Here is a 20,532-nt window from a genome sequence, read left to right as displayed (position 1 = left end):
ATATAGGTTGGTTCAGCCATGCATAAATGCTCATGCCTATAATCCCAGCACTCTGGGAAGCTGAGGTGGAGGATTGCTTGAGCCCAGGAGTTCAAGACCAGCCTGGGCAACACAGTAAGATGCTGTCTCTATTTTAAAAAAGATAAATTGGTTATCTTTTCTGACTTAAAACCTTTCATGACTTCCCATTGCAAACTTCTCTGCGATCTGGCCCTAACAACCATCTGACCTCAGCCGCTTCCACTTACTTCAGCTAAGGTGGCTTTTTCTCTTTTCATTAAACGTACTGAGCTCCTCCCAGTCCCATGGCCTTGCACTTGCAGATGCCTCTGCCTTTTCTAGACCTCCGATACACTCTCTCCTTCTTGACATTCAAGTACTGGCTCAAATACCTTTTTCTCCAAGAGGCTTTCTTTGACTACCCATTCTTAAGTGGTATTTATCTTCCAGTTAGTCTCCGCATTATCAGTCTCTTCTTATTTCCCATATATAGCATGTAACACTTCTCACACATTTCACAACATATACTTACATTCATTTTATGTCTTAATTTTCTCTCTTGGCCCCTTGACTGTAAACTCCATGAGTATAGATGAGTTTTTGTTTATTTATTGTTGTTATTGTTGTTCATTGCGGTGTTCTTACAGCACAAACAATGCCTTGAACTTAGTAGGTATCCAGTATTTATTTTCTGAATGACTGATTGGTTGAAAGTCTTCCAAACTCTAGTAGGGGAGAGCTGGCTGCAAAAGATGTGTGGGGATAGAAAAAAAGGAAGTAAGTTAAAAAGAAGAAGCTCATTAAAATATCAGTATTTCAGAATTCTAGGCTATAAAGTGTATGTGTTACAAAGGATCTACTTTGCAGGATTACGCTGCATGACGATTCAAAAATAAGTACTTTGTAAATTCAAATTTTGTGAGTTAAGATTATGAGAACCTGATATTCCAAAAAGGTGATGCAGGAGAGAAGAAGAAGAAGAAGAAAGTTCAGAGGACCACCCAGAAGATGTACAACAACTGATACTAAATGCTAATGATATAAAGAAATTTAGGATTAGCCCAAAGTTGTTCTGATTTAATGCTCATTTCATTATTGAGTACAAAATGCTATATAGCAGATGTTCAACTTCACTTTTATAGAATGTATTAATCTTTTCACCTTGCTTAGAAAAAAGTGCTCAAATTTATTGAGTCAGTGGAGACACTAACTTGCTTTTGGCTAGAGATCATTAGGAGGTCAAAGAAAAGAAAAAATCTAATTTCTTTTTAAATGTTTGATTTGACAATTTTAATTTTCCCTTTCCCTCAATACATTTGTAAGACCAACATTATCATACCATGGAGGTTTCTAACATGAACATTTCCAGCACATTGGATCTTATAAATGACCTCTACTGAGATCATTTATAGGCTTTATTTTCTGTCTATTATTAGGAAAAAATTAGTTATTAATCACTATTAATCATTAAAAAGTCATTAATGGGCTTTATTTTTTGTCTATTACTATAATTTTTATTAATTTTCAATTAAAAACATAGAATTAAAACTTACTACAATGCATCTAAGCCCGTGTGTAATTTCAAATTTAAAAAATTAACAAAAGCTCAAAAAAGGATATGACAGTTTTTTCTTCTGATTCTTCCCTTCTCTCTTAGTTACTTTGATTTACTCTATAATCATAGATGCTTCATGAAAATTTGCTGTTAACAAATTGTGAATAAAAGTGCAGCTTTACTTGGTGTCCTACAGCCCAACACCCTCTGGCTTATTGTAAGAAAGCTTGGCCTTAACAAGATTCCACTTAAGAACACCTAGTTCCTCCCACCCTTGCTATTGTTCTTTATGTTTATCAGTATGTAGACTGAATCATATGTCTGAGCCTGTGTGGTTCTAATGCCTCAGAGTTGTGATCTGATCTGATTCAGTGCTTCCCAAACATCAGGCTGGGGATCAGCACTGGTTCATGACCAAATGAAAATTATAAGAACAGGGAAATGGGTTTTGCATAAAGCTATTTTCCCCCAAATTAAGGAAATCTTCTTTATATAAAGATGATATTATTCCTATTATTTGGTATAGATCAAACTTTTATGAAATGATAATGATAATAGATGGTAGTTTTTTTTAAAAAAAATGTTTTTACTTGGCAACCCAAAATGCTGGCAATCATGAACAACAGTTTCTTCTATTGGAACTGTTTAGGGAACTTACTTTAAAAAACAGAGTAGGGTAATGAACCCATGTGTACTTGACCATTTATGGCCAATCCTATTTTATCTAATTATACCACTACTCTCTCTCTCCTGATTTTTTTTTTAATTTTTATTTTATTTTATTTTTTTTAGCAAATTCATTGTATCTTTTTATCTACAAAATTTTAGAATTTAACTTTAGGAAATAGGGATTCATTTGCTTAAATTTACCCTCAAATTTTAGAGGTTGTAAAATCTCAAATAGAACTGAAACAGGCTCCATCGAGAATATTCAGCTCCTTCACATTACTGGGGAGAAAATGGAAACCAAAGAAAGGGAAGCATCTTACCACTAGAACTGGTGGCACAGATATGTCAGCCCTGAAATTTTTATTCTAAGTTTGATCACTGTTCATGGTATCATATAAAGAAAACTAAACATATGACGTAGAGAACCCCCATGTAGAGAAGCCTCATTTACAAAATTCAATTCAAAATGGATCAGAGTCCTAAATGTAAGAGCTAGAACTATAAAAGTGTTAAGAAAAAAACATAGATGTAAATCTTTATGACTTTGGGTTAGGCAATAATTTCTTTAATATAATGCCAAAAGTACAAGCAATCAAAGAACAAATAGATAAATTCAACTTCATTGAAATTAAAAACTTACTGCCTCAAAGGATATGATCTAGAAAGTCAAAGGAGGACTTATGGAATATGAGAAGATATTCACAAAGTATATATTTCATAAAGATCTAGTATCCAGATTATATAAAGAAGTATTATAACTCAGCAATAAAAAGACAACCCAACTAAAAAATGGGCAAAGGATTTGAACAGACATTTCTTTAAAGAAGATGGAGAAATTGTCAATAAACATATGAAAAGATGTTCACTGTTATTGGCCATCAGGGAGGTGCAAATCAAAACCACAATGAGATATCACTTAACACCCACTAGGATAGTTATAATAAAAAAGACAGATAAGAGAGTGCTAGCAATGATATGGAAAAATTGGAAGCCTAAGGCATTGCTGGTGAGAACATAAATGGTACAGGCACTTTGAAAAACAGTTTGGCGGTTCCTCAAAAGCTTAAACATAAAGTTACCATATGATGTAGTTAATCCTACTCCTAGGGATAAATCCTAGAGAAGGGAAGCATATGTTCACACAAAAACTTGTAAAAGAATGTTCATTGCAACATTATTCATAACTGCCAAAAGGTAGAAAACACCCAAATGCCCATCAACTGATGAATGGATAAACAAAGTGTGGTATATCCATACAATAGAATATTACTAAGCCATAAAAGGAATGAAATACTGACTCATGCACAAGATGGATGACTCTTAAAAACCTTATGCTAAGTGAATGAAGCTGGACACAAAAGGCAGCATATTACATTACTTCATTTTTATGAAATGTTTAGAATAGGTAAATCCATAGATACAGAAAATAGATTAGTGATTGTCAGAGGCCATGGGAAAGGGAATGGGATTAACTGCTAATAGGCATGGGTTTTTTTTTTTTTTTGTGGGGCGTTGGAGTGATAAAGATATTCTGGAATTGTAGTGGTGATGGTTGCACAACTTTGTGAATATACTAAAAACCAATGAATTGTATACTTTAAAAATGTTGATTTTATGCTATTTTATGGTGTATCATCTTATGACACACAATAAAAGTATAACATTGGTTTTTATCAATAAATTTTATACTTTAAATGTATCAATGTTGTGGTATATGATCAGCTAGACCTACATCAATTTATAATAAGACATACAGAGATGAGCATACTTCTATCCCCCAAGGTTGTGTCTTCATTTTAGTAATGTTCTTCCTTTTTCTACCTTTTCACTACGCTTTTCATAAAGGGAGACTCTATAGTGCTAAACTAAAGTCTTAGGAGAACAAAATTTTAAGCAGCAAGAATAACATTTAAGTTCTTAAAAAACTGTCTTTTTCATTTATAGTAATCTTAGATTTACAGAAAGTTTGCAAAGGTAGTACAAAGAAATCCTATATTTCCTTCACCCATTTTCCTCTAATGTCAGCATCTTATATAACCATGGGACCAAAAATAAGAAATTAATATTGGTATGTTCTTATTAAATAAACTCCAACCTTTATTAAGAATGTATCAATTTTTCCATGAGTGTCCTTTTTCAGTACCCAGAGTCGATCCAGGATACCACGTTGCATTTAGTTGTCACATTTTTATAGTATCCCCTGGTCTGTGACAGTTTCTCATTCTTTTCTTGCTTTCTGTGACCTGTATAATTCTGAAGAGAGAAGTGCAGTTATTTTATAGAATATCTTTCAATATGGGTTTTTCTGATGCTTTTCTCGTGATTATATTGGGGTGATGAGTATGAGGGGCACATACCACAGAGGTAATATGCCTTTCTCAGCATGTCATATTAGTGTGTACATGGTATCAAGGTGAATGCTTATTGCTGATGTTAATCTTGTTCACTCGCTTTAGCTAGTGTTTTCTGGGTTTCTCCAATATAAGTTTATGTTTTTTCCCTTTTTGTACTCAGTAAGCTAGTCACCAAATCCAGCTCACCCTTAAAGCAGGGGGTGGTTAATTGTCCCTGCTGGAAAGGCATGTTGTAGTATCTACATATATTATTTAGAATTTTTCCTCATGTAAGATTTGTCTTTTGTCATCCATGTATTTATTCACTCATTTATTTATATCAGTATGGACTCATGTATATTTATTTTATACTTTGTGCTATAATCTAATTCTGTGTTTTATATTTTGTTGTCCAAAGCGTTCCAGCTTTGGCCATTGTGGCTCTTTCAGGTTCCTTTTATATAAACTATCCTTTTAAAAAATATTTTTATTTTTAAATATTTTTAGCACTTCCTTACTTTCTGACACTACAGAATGCTCCTAGGCTCATCTTGTATACCCACTATTCCAGACACAGAATCGGCCCCAGTTCCATTGTTAGAGAATGGTGTTAGAAACCAAGATCCAGGTGCTGGGTGTAAAAGCAGCAACGTTTGTATAATGGGAATATGTCAGCTTGAAGGAAAGGAAGGCATCAGCTGTGTAGTGGAAGAAAGAGGAAGGAACTAAGGGAGTAGGTTAGGTGGCAACTGAGGATTGAATGAGGCGCCAAAGCTGGAGCTGAAATATGGCACTACTGGGTTGCCCGTGTGGAACGCTGTACTTAAATGTTCATGGCAGCACAACACGGACAGTTTAAATTGAGGATGAGACACTGGGGTGAATATATCACAAGCCAGCTTTGAAATTGAATACAACATGCAATTTAACTAGAAAAAGTCAAACCTGACCTTTCAGACCCGCTTTTATTTGGATTCTCACAACTGAGTATTGTTTGATCCTGCTATCTTTTCACTGGGTTTTTTTTTCTTTGGATGAAGACATCTCAAGTAGGCACTTAAAATGTAAATAAAGGTAATAATGATAATGATAACCAGGGAGTGCTATTATTAGTGATTCTGAAGCTCCTGTTTGTGTTTATTACGAGTTTTAAGTTTTGTCCCAGGCAGAGAAAAATTGGATGCCAGGCATGAGAATAGCTGTGGTGGGGAGATTGGAAGGGGAGGACGGTGTTGAAGTCACGGTACAGCAGGCAGAGAAAGCAATGCAATTCTGTTTTCTCTAAACCTCAAGTGCAGAGGCTGCTTATGCGGGAGACTGTAAAAGGGAAGTCTGCTTAATAGGAGAGCAAGGAGGTGGACAATCTTTGCTATACTTATATTAACATATGTGTACCTCACAAAATACATTTTGAAAGTGCTGGCAGACATTTTTTTTTTTTAGAATAAAAGCTGGAGAGTGCAGTTTTTTTTTTTTTTTTAGCAGCTGAAGATTTTGAACTGTGCTGTAGATTAGCTAGACATTACAAAAAGCCCTTTCTGAGTCAGCTAAACAGTGAAATGAAGTTCCTCAAAGTTGGTTTAGCACTGGTGAGTAGCATACTAACTCAGGAGTGGTGGATTCAGTCAATTTAGAGGATAGGACAAATGTTTTGATTCCACCTTCGAAGTTACCTGGGGAACCTAAGAACTTGCTGTAATTAACAATACATTTTTGTACTTAGAGAATCTCAGAAACCTTTTTTTCTGGAGGAAAAAGTTGGCATAGTTTGACTTAAACAAAAGTAAGTGGGATATTCCATGTGATCCATTAAACTTTATTTTTCTGCTTACCTCTCTCAGGGACAGCAGGCTATGTCACCCTAGCCCAGGGCTGGGATGTATGCTGCCTCTACTATAAACTTGCTGTATGGATGTCTGCTTACTATGCTTCTTATGAGCTAAATTGTTTGCCCCCAGAATCCCCCCAAATGTATGTGTTGAAATCCTAACCCCTAGTACCTAAGAATTTAACTGTATTTTGAGACAGCATCATTAAAGAGGTAATTTAATTAAAATGAGGTCATTAGGTAGGCCCTAATCCCATCTGACTGTTGTGCTTATAAGAAAAATACATTGGGACACAGGTACATACAGAGGGAAGACGATGTGAAAAGACATGGGGAGAAGACAGCCATTTACAAACCAAGGAGGCAGGCCTGGAATGGATCTTTCCCTCATAGCCCTCAGAAAGAGGCAATCTTGCTGACCCCTTGACCTCAGACTTCAAGCCTTCAGAACTGTGATAAGATAAATATCTGTTGTTTTTTTTAAGTCACCCAGTCTCTTGTGCTTTGTTATGACATACCAAGTGCTATGTGAAAAAATCACAGGAATCCTTTGCGAGAAAGAGAAAACTAATATTTGTTGAGAGTCAACATATAGAGAAACATAAATTTCTTTTATAACGTTAATCCTCACACGTACCCATGAAACAGGCATTATCTTCATTATATTGATGAAAAACAGACAATTGGAGAGATTGGGTAATTTGTGTAAAACCAAAGAGCTGGTGGTGAGTAGATTTAAACTTGGGTCTCAACCTCTTCTAGCCCTTGCCATGTTTACTCTGTCACAGGAAAATAAAGTACAACAAGCAACCCGAGCTCAACTCTTGCACTCCTACAGTGACTTTAATAAGGATATTCTTGCTTATTTAGGAGTCAGATAAAGCCCAAAGAAACTTTGATCTGGAAATAGTTGAAACATCTCCATGAGAGGAACCCCCTGGGTGACAAACCCTCTTAATAATCCATGAGTTACTTTGGTCTCTCACTAGATGATGCTAGTGCCTGTTTCTATGTCATAAGACAGTATGGTGCTAGGATTTCAAACCAACATTTTTGGTGCTCTGTCCATTACCTAATTTGGCTTATAATTTATTTCTTATGGTTGTTCATGTTTCTCTACCTATAATTAAGAAGGGAGTCCTTAAAAGCACCAAAATGAAGGTGTCATCCACCATATTGACATGGCAGGAAATATACACAATGACTATAGTGTGAATGATATTTTATCCAATGAGCATTAGATCCTTTTTACTCATGGAGAGGTATTTAATATACTAATTTGTGGTTGAACTCAGAGAGAACAAAAGGAGTTAAAATTATTATATCTTTAGTTCTAGTGATTGATTCTCTCTGGGGAGAAGCATATAACTGCTCTCTGCCCTAGTTTTCTCATTTGTAAAACAGAAATAAAATGTGGGACACTTTGCTTCAAGGAGCACTCAGAAGATGAATGGGGTAGTGTCTCTTAAAATACTCCGTGGTTGTTGGAGAAATAGAGTTATATCCTTTTTGTAAATAGCACAAGAATGATGAGGCCCACAACTTGACTTTGACCCATCAATGCTTATTTGAATCTTCAAACCCCACGTGACCACAGATTGCCCTGAAGGCCTTTTACTGCTATTTTTTGCCCAGTGAAACAAAAGGTCATCCATATGATGGAAACTACCATTTGCAGGATCGATTAACGGGTGTGTTTCAGTTTTGCAGTGGAGAAATTTGTCCTGCCTTCCAGAAGTCATTTTATCTCTATTTTTCTCCAAGTTCAAGTGCTTTGGTAGGATACCATTTGTGGCAAGGTTTCTAGATAGTCTCTTTAGTCACAGTCAATAGAGAAGGTTTCCACTGTACTCTCTTTTCAACTTTTTTTCTAGATATATTTAGAAAAGCACACTAGAAGGTACATTGGGGATAAAAGGCCATGGATATTTCAGATTAAAATCAGAGTTTGGAGGTGTGACATGCACTATGGACTAAATTACGTTCTCCTCAAATCTTTACGTTAAAGTCCTAACCCCCAGTGTAACTGTATTTAGAGATAGGGCCGATAAGGGGGTAATTAAGGTTAAATGAGGTCATGATACAATAGAATTAGTGTCCTTATAAGAAGACACACCGAAGAGCTCTCTCTCTCCTCCCACATCATGAGAACATGGCAAGATGTTCCCCCACCCCTGCCTACAAGCCAGGAACAGGGGCCTCACTGGAAACTGACCATGCTGCCACCCTCATCTGAGACTTCTGAGAGCCTCGAGAGAAAATAAGTGTCTGCTGTCTAAGACAACTAGTCTATGGTATTTCATTATGGTAGCCAGAGCATAGTAATACAAAATACCTCATAACTGTATGAAAGAGGTTGGCACACTTTTGTTCTGAAGGGTCATATATTAAATATTTTAGGATTCGTGGGTTGTACAGCCTCTATTACATTTGCTCAGCTCTGAGATTCTGGCACAAAAGAAGCCATAAAAATGAATGTAGTATGTAGAAAATGAATGTAGAAAAATGAATGAGGCCAGGTTCCAAAAAACTTTGTTTATGAAAACAGACAGCGGGCCATATTTGGTCGCAAGCTATGTAGTTTGCTGGCTCTTATTCTAAGAAAACAGAAAAATAACTTAAAGTAGAAATATGCTGTTTTTTTTTTTTTTTCTCAAAGGAAGAGTTCCATTATTATTAATAACAAAAAAAGACAATCAGTTGTCTTTACCACTTTAAAAAATGTTGTAATGTGTGATTCCCATTAGTAATAATAATATAGCTGTTTTCAGGCTAGAGGCACATGAATGGTTATTTCTAAAGCTAAGCCACGTAAATTTTGAATCTCTTAATTTAAAATTTTTCCTAATCCAATGAAAATAATTTCTTTGGTGCTTTATTTTTTCCTGTATGAAATATTCAGACAGAAAATTACACACAAACACACAAGTAAGCTGTCTTTCTTTGTTATACATAGCAAGTTTGTTGCCAAGCGCTTTTGTGTCTTCTTATGTGCCAATTCCAACAGTCACCTTTCATCCCCCTTCTTCCCAGTGTGACCAAGTTCTTAGCTAGGTTTCTTCTTTTCCTATTCATGGACTGTGATTATTTGAAATGTTACCTCGTTGGCCTCCATCACTGTATGATGGCTGCCAAAGTATTCTACTTGATTGTTCATCAGTGACTACAACCATTGTTTACGGGGTGCTTATTATGTCCCAGGAATGAGGCCAACTATTTTCAAAATATAATCTCATTTAATTATTGTAACATTTCTATAAGATAGGTATTATTATGTCCATTTTGTAGATGAAGACATTGAAGTACAGGGTAGTTAAGTAAAGGGACCATAACTGAATAATCAGCAAGTAAGTAGCGGAACTTGGTTTGGAACCCAAAGTGTCTGTATTCAGAACCTGTGTTTTTATTCATTTTTCTTTGGACTCTCTGTAATGCATACTTTCAAAGTGCGCTTTTTCTTTTCTTATATCCTCATAATCCAAAAATTAGAAGACACATGGAACTCCCACTCCTCCAAAAAAGCTGCGAGCACTGGAGATAGGATGCATTAAGTATTATCTTAATAAAGAGAATCTAGGTAATTTAAAAATACATCGCAGAAACTATTTTCTTGTAAAACATGGCTTTTCTTTTTTTTTAGACCCTTGCATGTACCATCGTAGCACATTGTTCTCCACTGAGTTAAATATGGGTTACTCACTTCTGTGTCATTGTGTTTTTGTCTATGTCTTTCATTAAGACTTTCAGCCTCTAGACAATAGGGATGGTGTAGCTTTCTCTTAACTATAAGGGAACATGCTACCATCTAAGAAAATGGAAAGAGTGTGGGCCTCTGTGTTAGGCAGAATTTGTGTTAACGTTTGATGTGCTTCACTTGTTACTTAACCTCTTGGGACTTTGATGACTTTGTCTATTAAATGGGTCAATAATGTGTTCACATCAGGGTGACTGAGATGAGAACTAATGTTTATAAAATACATAGCCTTGTGCCTGGCCTATGATAGGTTCTTAATAAATGTTAAAGCTGCCAATGACATTGATCAGATGATGGGTATCTTCAGAATGAATATAAATCAGTTAAGTGAGAGTAGATTATTGTTCTATTTCATGAGAAGTGAGCTAGAGCCATATGTGTGCATTTTTGAGATTAACTGTTTTTGTGTGTTTAGGAAAAATATAGTGTTCTTATTTGGAATAAAAAATGACATTCTGGAAGTCCTTGATATGACAGTGAGTTCTTTCAGAGCATTTTGCTATTAGAGGGAAGAGCTGAGACACATGGCTTAGATTTATCTTTGAAATACACAACTTAACTTTTAAATGAAGGGGAAAAATACTTGGGGCAAAATGTGTTTTTCATTTTTTTTAAAGACTGAACACTATGAACTTCTCTCACTCTTCTGCATATGCACTTGGTAGGTACTTCAGTTAATGGAAAGAGGGTTTTGAGCTCTTTTGAGTATTGAATGGGACGTATTTATACTAAATAAAAACGTATTGTTTGTTGGAATCTCAAGTTTAACTTGTCATCCTACATTTTATCTGGTAACCCTACCCTGAGAGTATGACAAAGACAGATGTCAGGGCAGAGACAAGGCGCCAAGACACATTGTGGTGACAGCAGAAGTAGACACAATTGTGGTGAGAGGGTCTTGAAAATCAGAACTCTGCCTTAGTAAAGGAAAGCTGCTAGATCTCCTGGCTAGAAACCCTAGGATCCTCACATCTAAAACAGAGAGCTGTTGAACTGGAGCACTAGTGCTTAAACTTATGGCCCGAATATCTAACATTTGTCAATGAGACGTCCTTTTCTAACTACATCTTCCATGTTTCCTCCTCAACTTCTTTCTCATTAGAACTCCAACCACTTTTAGTATATTGAGTCACCTAAATAACTAACTGACTCTATGTGTCTTTAACTTCATATCTTCTCTTCTTCCCACTATTGACTTGTCTCTTTCCCTCTTCTCAGAGCAAGACATCTTGAAAGAATAGTCCCCGCTGGTTGTATCTCTTTGTTGTCTCCACCTCTCAGTCCACCGTGGTCTGGTTAAGATTACCAACAGTATCCATCAGTCTACACTGTATGTCCATATGTACCCACTATTTAGCTCTCATTTATAAGAGAGAACATGCAATATTTTTCTTTCTGTTTCTAAGTTGTTTCACTTAAGATAATGGCCTCCAGTTTCATCCATTTTTTTTATATTGCAAAAGACATGATCTCATTTTTATGGCTGAAAAGTATTCCATTGGTGTGACCATGACTCAATGCAAGTCTCAACCTCCAGGGTTCAGGTGATCCTTCCTTCTCAGCCTCCCAGGTAGCTGAGACTTCAGGCACATGGCACTATGCCTGGCTAATTTTTTTGTATTTTTTGTAGAGACAGGGTTTTGCCATGTTGCCCAGGATGGTCTTGAACTCCAGGACTCAAGTGATCCTTCCACCTCGGCTTCCCAAAGTGCTGGGATTACAGTCATCCACTGTGCCTGGCCAACACACACACACACACACACACACACACACACACACACACACACACAAATCATATATATGTGAAATCTCACACACACATATATAAAAATCTTATATATATATGAAATCTCACACACACATATATAAAAATCATATGTATATATGAAATCACACACACACACACTCACACACCATGTTTTCTTTATCCAGTAATTGGTTGCCGGACACTTAGGTTGATTCCATATTTTTGCTATTGTGAATAATGCTGCAATAAACATATGAGTGCAGGTATGTTTTTGGTGTAACATACAGACATAGAGTGTGAACTGATATACACAGGAGACTTGGGAAAGTGGGCGCTGGGATTGAGGTAGACAATGAGAAATTACTTAATGAATATAATGTCCATTATCCAAGTGATAGATACATTAAAAGCCCCAACTTCACCACCACACAATATATCCACATAACAAAATTGCACTTGTACCCCTTAAATGTAGACCAAAAATAAAAGAGTAATAATAACCTCTTGACTGTTAAATCAAACAGATGTTTTAGGATTTCCCATACCTTTTGACCTCTCTGTAGCATTTGGCACTGCTCATGCCCCACTCCCTCCTCCTCTAATCACGTTATACACTCATTTCCTTTGGCTTCTGTGACAGCCCATCAACCTTCACAGACTCCGCTTCCTCTGCAGTTTTTTTATAGGGCAAATTTAGGAGAGTTTTCTCCTAGCTTTCTACTCCATCTGCAAATTACCCTTTTACTGGTTTATACACTGTCATGACTTTATTTGGCATCTGTATGGGAATGAATTACCATTGTATATCTACAGCCAAATCTTTCTTCTGGGCTCCACACTGGTATTTCCAACTATATCATACTTATAGTTGATATTCCATGGGCACCTCATATTCAATATGCCCTAAACAACTGTTGTTCCTATATCAGCAGAGTATAAAAAGAATGCCATGCATTTATTTATTTGTTTATGTTTTTGAGATAAGGTCTTACTTTGCACTCAGGCTGGAGTGCAGTGGTGTGATCATGGCTCAATGTAAGTCTTAACCTCCAGGTCTCAGGTGATCCTTCCTCCTCTGCCTCCCGGGTAGCTGAGGCTTCAGGCACATGCCACTACACCCAGCTAATGTTTTTTGTATTTTTTGTAGAGACAGGGTTTCAGTGTTGTCCAGGCTGGTCTTGAACTCCTGGACTCAAGCAATCCTTCCACCTCGGCCTCCCAAAGTGCTAGGATTATAGGCATGAGCCACTGCATCTGGCGACCATTTATTTTCTTGTGACAACCAAGAAGGTGGTAATGGAAGCAAAATTTAATTCCTTTAAAAAGCCCTATTTCTCAGATAAATGTTTTTAAAATGTAGACAGACATTAATTAGAATCACTTTTTGGAAATATATCTGTCTGGGTTATGGCTGATGCTTTCTAGTATCCTTTCTGTCTGACCATATGACTTTACAAAAGGTATTCCCACAGTCTAAGGTTGTTTACTGATTGTCCCAGAGACAAATCCTGTTGATAATATTCTATGTGCTTTTTTTGGTTGTGCAGAATTTTTGATATACTTCTCTATTTTATCACACCAAGTGTTTATGATAAAGTCATTGTGTGGTTATAATGGTTAGCATAGTTTGTGCTCCTGAGTGTTCCAGAAACCATGTGGTCATGGTGTATTCCTTCCTCATGCACCTTCTGTCAATTACACAAGAAAGATTTATCAGGGACCTCAGTTAAGGCTGCATACACTGGAATACTTACATGCATTGTGGAAGTACCCCAGTTTACCAAGTGCTCTGCCCCTCAGGGATCATCCTGAACACATCTTTTAAAGATAACTACATTTCCCCAGTGATTTACATTGTAATTTCTGGGATGCTTGCCCTCATTAAAAACGTTAGCACTGAAGTATAAATTAAAATCATTCTTTAATGTGAAAAACTCTGCAGTAGTATGTTTATTACAAAAGAAGAGCCTCTGAAAAATTATTTATAAACTATCAAAATCAAGTGAAATACCTTGCTTGATCTTCCTTAATTTCATACACTTCCAAGATAAGAATTTACACTATAAACCAACAGCAAAATAGTATTTATTTTAATTTTCACAGTTTCATTTGTTTGGTTTTGAGAAAGAAAGAGTGGGGTGAAGATCATTAAAAGAGATTGTTTTAGTCAGTTTTGAGTGCTGTAACAAAATACCATAGACTGGGTGGCTTTACAAAGAGCAGACATTCATTTCTCACAGTTCTGGAGACTGAAAGTCTGGGATCAGGGTGCCAGTACTGCCAGGTGCTATCAGGTTAAGGCTGTCTTCCTGGCTTGCAGATGGCTGTCTTCTTGCTATATTCTCATCTGCTGGAGAGAGAGCAACAGCTCTCTGGTCTCTTCTTATAAGGGCACTAATCACATCATGAGGACTGTACCCTCCTGACCGCATCCAAGCCTGTTTTCCTCCTAAAGGCCCCATGTCCTAATACCATTGCAGTGGAGGTTAGAGCTTCATCATATAAATTTGGACGGTTCATAATATTCATGCCGTAACAGGGATAGTCTACCTGCTATGAAACTATTTCCATATCTATAAACTGATAGGAAAAGCCTTCAGTTTTGCGATTAAAATGTATAGAGTAAGCTCTTTTTAGGACAAACATTTAAACTGGGAATCAAGTCTGAATAGGGAATTTGTTGTTGTGTTTGTCTCAAGAAATCCACAGCATTGAATGAGTCAATGCCAGAGAAGTTTCTGTGTTCTTTGGACTACTGTAAACTGGAAAGAAAAAATATATAACCCTTGATAGAAGCTATCTTTTCTAGCATTTTGACTTGAACCTCTCTCATGTCTCTGTATACACTTAACCTGGACACAGAATAAAGTTGAAAAAATTCAGGTAAAGAATTCAGGAGATTGAAATAGGTCAGACTTTCTATTCTTTTAAAATTTTCCTGGTGTTGCTATTTTCTGTAGATTTTTTACCATTCTAGTAGAGTTTAGAATTGTGACATTTAGGAAAAGAACTAATATTCTGGGGTAAACTTTACTCTTATTTTTAGTGAAAAATAAAGCTTCATAAAGACAAGCCATATATATGAATGTCCATTGCAGCATTTTTCATCAGAGCTGAAAACTGGAAATGATCTAAATGACTATCAACTGGTAAATGGATAAATGTAAAATTAAATACTGCTCAACAATATAAAGGAATGAATTACTGACAAGCTGTAACACAGTTTTCTCAGTGAAAGAATCCTAATGCATAAGACTCTGTATGACAGAATTACATGTATATAACATATCCAGAAAAGACAAAGGTATAGAGGCAGAAAGCATGTCAGTGGATGCTGGGGGCCAGGGTGGGAACAAGGATTAACTGCAAATGAGGTGCACAAAGGGACTTTTGGGGGCAATGGAAATGTTCTAAAACTGTATTGTAGTGATGGGTATGTAACTCTATAAATTTTCTAAAAATCATTCAATTGTATACTTGCCATGGGTGAACTTATGCTATATAAATTATACCTCAATAAAGCTATAAAAATAAACTTCTAATAAAGCTTCTTGTTCTTCCTTAATGAAAGACAGATGAAAATGCATATCTTAAGAAACTGTCTTTGTTCTGATCCAGCCTAGTTTTCTCCTCTTTTAAAGAATTATGCTTATCTTAACACTGTGATCTTTTCACAAATCCTTTGGCGTCCATTCAAAAGCATTCCTGTTTTGGAACATATGTGCAGGATGTGCAGGTTCTTTACATAGACAAACGTGTACCGTGGTGATTTGCTGCACCTATCAACCCATCACCTAGGTATTAAGCCCAGCATGCATTAGCTCTTTTCCCTAATGCTCTCCCCACCACGCCCTCCCATGGATAGGCCCCTGTGAGTATTGTTCCCCTCCCTGTGTCCGTGTGTTCTCATTGTTCAACTCCCACTTATAAGTGAGAACCAGCGGTTTTTGGTTTTCTGTTCCTGTGTTAGTTTGCTGAGGGTAATGGCTTCCAGCTTCACCCATGTCCCTGCAAAGGACATGGTCTCATTCCTTTCAATAAAATAATAATAAAAAAAAAAAGATTAAAAATAACGGGCAAATCTGAAAACAAAGCAAAACAAAAACAAAAGCATTCCTGGCCAACTGAACACCTATTTTCCTCAGAAAGATGGAGGGTAGCGGGGAGATGAGGCTACTCAGACCACAAAATTATCGGTGACTTTCAGGCACAAGCTGCTTAACAGAATGACAGGAATTGTAAACATATTAATTGCAAGGCACAGGATGAGGACCTCTGCCTTTCCCGGCACTGTCAGTCAGACAAAACTGAAGTGCGGCCTTGCAAATCAGTCTAATAACCTCGCTTCATTCCCATTATGAACCACAGGGGTACAGTTCCTGACATATCAGAATTCTTGAATAATGTCCATCATCACGTTGCTATCGACATGCTGCAGATTGAGCGTGTTCTTGTTTGAACAACACTATGCTCATCCCTAAATCAGAATCTTCAGAGAAAATGCAAAGCACTGTTGAAAAGCAGATAATAAACAGTAATGGAGCAAGAATGGGCCATGTTAGTGCCGTTAGTCACAGTAACGGCATCTGATATTTTTTTCCTCAAGCTATAACTCTTGCCATCCCTCCTTTGTGCAGGAAGCAAGTGGTGTTTATAAACTTGTCTGAATAGCCAATCTTTCACAAGGCTTTCCACATACTAATTCAGTTAATAGAATCAAATGTCTAAGTGTAGTTCACAAAGAGAACATAAAATCAAAATGCAATTCTTGCCAATTTTCCTGTAACCTGAAAGACGGAAAATAACGCCTAATTTTCTACAACTGACATAAAAGCCCTACTGATTAGGTCATCATGAATGATACACACGGAGGCACTGAGTTATATTCTTTGATTTGATAGCTAACACAAACAGAAAGGATACTGCCAGGCAGGAGAGCCCATTAAAACACTGCTATCAGCAACACAAGTGTGCTCTTCATAAAAAGCTGAACATCTTATATAATACTTCACTTGTGTACAGCTTTTAGGAGATGTGATTAGGCTGTGGTACATCTTCACCTGTAAAAGCCCAAGCCATTCTGTAATGTAAACCTTTAGACAAATAAAATCACAACATTGGAAACTGTAAGAGAAAGTAAGTTAAATATATATGTATATGTGTATGTACATATACAGATATAGGTCCTTTATATATAGAGGTCATATATATATACACACATATAAAGGTCCTATATATCTATTTCTATATCTGTATATATATAAAGGTCCTAACCTTAAGGAAATTGAATTTAGTTTCAGAGATACCATATTCTTTTTTAAAAAGCTATATCATTAAAACATGATGAATGCCAAGATAAACAAAATAGTTCACGCTTTCTGAGAGAGTTGAATATTAGTTGGAAGAGTTAAGGAAAAAATCCAGGAAGAGGTGGAACTACAGGTACACCTTACATTGAGTGAAACTTGGGCAGCTATAAAAGATGGTGAGAGGCATTCTCGATAGGTGCTGAATATCAAGGTGGAAATATTAAAATGTTTTGAGAATAGTGGTCTGGCTATAGCACAAAGTACATGGCAATTCATGGAATATAAAATTGGAAGGTATCTCGAATGCTAAAATGCTGGTTTAGATTTTATGCCATAGATGGCGAACCATTGAAGGTTTTCTATGTTGAGTTTTGTACAGGGATGTGACATTATGCAGATGATATTCTAAAATTAATGTGCCAACCGTATACAGAGTAGATTAGGAGGCAAAGACCATGAATGCTGGAGGGTCAATTAGCAAATCATAAGAAAGAACAGATATGAAATAAAGAATAGATATGTGTGAAGTAGAGACTAAAATGTCCTCTCTTCTCATTTTCCCCAATATTTGAGTTAACTACACAGTTATACATCTGGATGAATAGGAGAATGATTGAAGTGTTGACAAAAACTTTAATGAATAAACAGAGCTAGTAGGAATGGAAAAACATAAGTTTTAAACAATGAATGTTGCAACGTGTTGAGAGGGATGGAAAGAGATCATCTGGCACATAGTTCTGAAGAGACACACACTGCTTTATGCTGTCTTGTGTCTCTGGCGCCTGTGGTGGGACTTGTGTACACCAAGTACCCTGAACATATTAGGTGAATGGCTTGAAGAAAGAAATATCTAATGATGAAGATTTAATTAAAGGTCAACAACATGTATTTGGAAGTCCTTTGCATGGAGATCATAGTTAAGATTGTGAGAAATGGTAAGTTTCCTAAGAGTGTCACAAAAAAGGAATAAAATGACCATGTATTGGAAAAACCTTTAATTAAGGAATTGTAACAAGACAAACAACTCACAAAAGAAATGATGCAGATCAGAAGGATGGTAGCTTTGATTCATAAAGTTTCTGAAGTTTTAAACGCAGGAACAGAAAACCAAACACCGCATGTTCTCACTTATAAGTGGGAACTGAACAACATGAACACATGGGCACAGGGAGAGGAACACGCACACTAAGGCCTGTCGGTGGGGGTTGGCGGAGGAGAGCATCAAGAAAAACAGCTAATGGATGCTGGGCTTAATACCTAGGTGATGGACTGATAGGTGCGGCAAACCACCATGGCACACGTTTACCTGTGTAACTAACCTGCATATCCTGCACATGGACCCCAGAACTTAAAAAGAAAAGTTTTTGAAGTTTTAAAATGGCAGATAAAACCAACATTTTCAGTGGTAGTTTTACAAGAAAAAAGATTTCTTAATAAAGAAATAATCATTTAAAATATTTGATTATGTGATAATTGAGTATACTTGATGACTATGAACTTTTCTATGTTAGTTTATGTGGAAAATGAAGACCATAACAGTGTGCTTAAGTATAAAATCTATTGTACAGATATTTTCCTTGTTTACTAAACGTGAAGAAAATGTGTGTCATATGTCCGTGTTGATGAACATTGAATAGTGATCAGAAAGTCTTTTTACTTCTCTGGAGTGACATTTTACTCAACCATGATTATATAAAAATTAATTTTGGAAACGTAATTGAACATAATTTTTAAAATAGCTATTCAGAGCTAGTTGTGTATAGTTCGATGTTGGGAAATATTTCTTGAGTTTCCAAAAGGAATTTTTACCCAGAGCATCAAGAAAATGCCATCTACATTTTTCTTACAGTAGGAGTAGGTGACGTTCAATCTTTCTTCTTTAAAATCATTTTCAAGGCATCCTTGAAGTCAAATTGAGACAATAATTAGAGTTTTTGGCATTAAGATGCTGTATCCATATCTGGGTCTTGGCTAGAAATGCTTAAAATCTATTATAATGAGAAATGAAGTTGGAAATTTCCTCTTGAAATTTCAGATTCAGTATGCTCAATGCTTAAAGTATATCTGCCAAACAGCCAAGATCCACTGACAGTTATAATTTTTCAGGTTTGACACAGTTGGTCTTTTCTCTGGTGTTCCAAAAATAGGCTACTTGGTCTTTCAGCTCATAAATTTAGCCAAGCATATTTCCTTTTAAGAATCAAAGAACCTCAACATGGAACACAAGCATTTTTTGATCCATACGTGTACCCTCACAAAACAAAGGAAAACTGGTGCTTCATGAACTGTTTTTCTTATACTAGATTACCTTGGTAGTGAGACTGAAATCTACTCTTCAAGAACTTGGCAGCATTTGGAAAATCATTTTTGGAGGGCAAATGGCATAGGGTCAATGTTTTGTTTTATTTTGTTTTGTTTTGTCAGCAATCCAGATTACCAACCCAATATTTCTAGAATAGCAAAAGCATATTGTAATCCTCCCTATTCCCAATTCTGCTCCTTTGGTTAGAGTGACTTTGACAGAACTATGAAGGTATTTCACCTTTGTGGTAATTGTCAAAGCCTGTGAAAAAGAGCATTTTTGTTTCATAGAGCATTTAGGTAAATAGTCAGCATAAACTAATAGTTGAGTAGTGTCCCCCATTAGTAGAATCATCACCAGTCATACCAAATAAAATAAAAGATAATGATTGATCTTTTGCCAAACTTGAATTATCATAGCCTCTACTGAGTTGTCTGTTTAAAGGTTGATACAGCAATTACATAAATGTTTATAACAGAAACACTATGGTGTTTCTTTAATAAAAGTTTTGGAAACATTCAGAATGCAGCCTTTAATGAGAGTCACCGAAGAAGTAAGGTTTTCACTTTTTACAGTTAAAGGGGATATTTCACGGAAAATTATCACAGCCCTTGAGGTTTCTGACTTTAGTAATTATCAACTACATGTGTGGGACAAAGAATAGTCCTTTTAAGAAAGATTTTTCTGGTTTTTACATTTTTACTAAAATGTTATTCCTGAGGGTTAGTTGGTGTCACTACTCTGGATTTTTAAACTTAGACCATACTGAGAGCTCTAGACCTCATCTTTTTACAATGTTGGCGACCCTTTCCTTTATATCCGCCTGATCACATTTTGGAGTTTTATTTTTGCCATCATTGACAGCTATTCCACTCTTTCCCCAAAACTAAAATACTCCATACCTCCAAAAACTTATAAAAACAGGAGGTACTAATCAGAGTCTGGCATTACTTTTCCAGAGATTTAGAATTTACACTGTTTGAAGAAAGGGACTTCCCTAGCCATTGCCCAGTCTCCTGACCTCGTATAGTCAGT

The sequence above is a fragment of the Rhinopithecus roxellana genome, chromosome 5 (assembly GCF_007565055.1).
Source record: "Rhinopithecus roxellana isolate Shanxi Qingling chromosome 5, ASM756505v1, whole genome shotgun sequence".
Taxonomy (NCBI): Eukaryota; Metazoa; Chordata; class Mammalia; order Primates; family Cercopithecidae; genus Rhinopithecus; species Rhinopithecus roxellana.
This window is presented reverse-complemented; position numbering follows the sequence as displayed.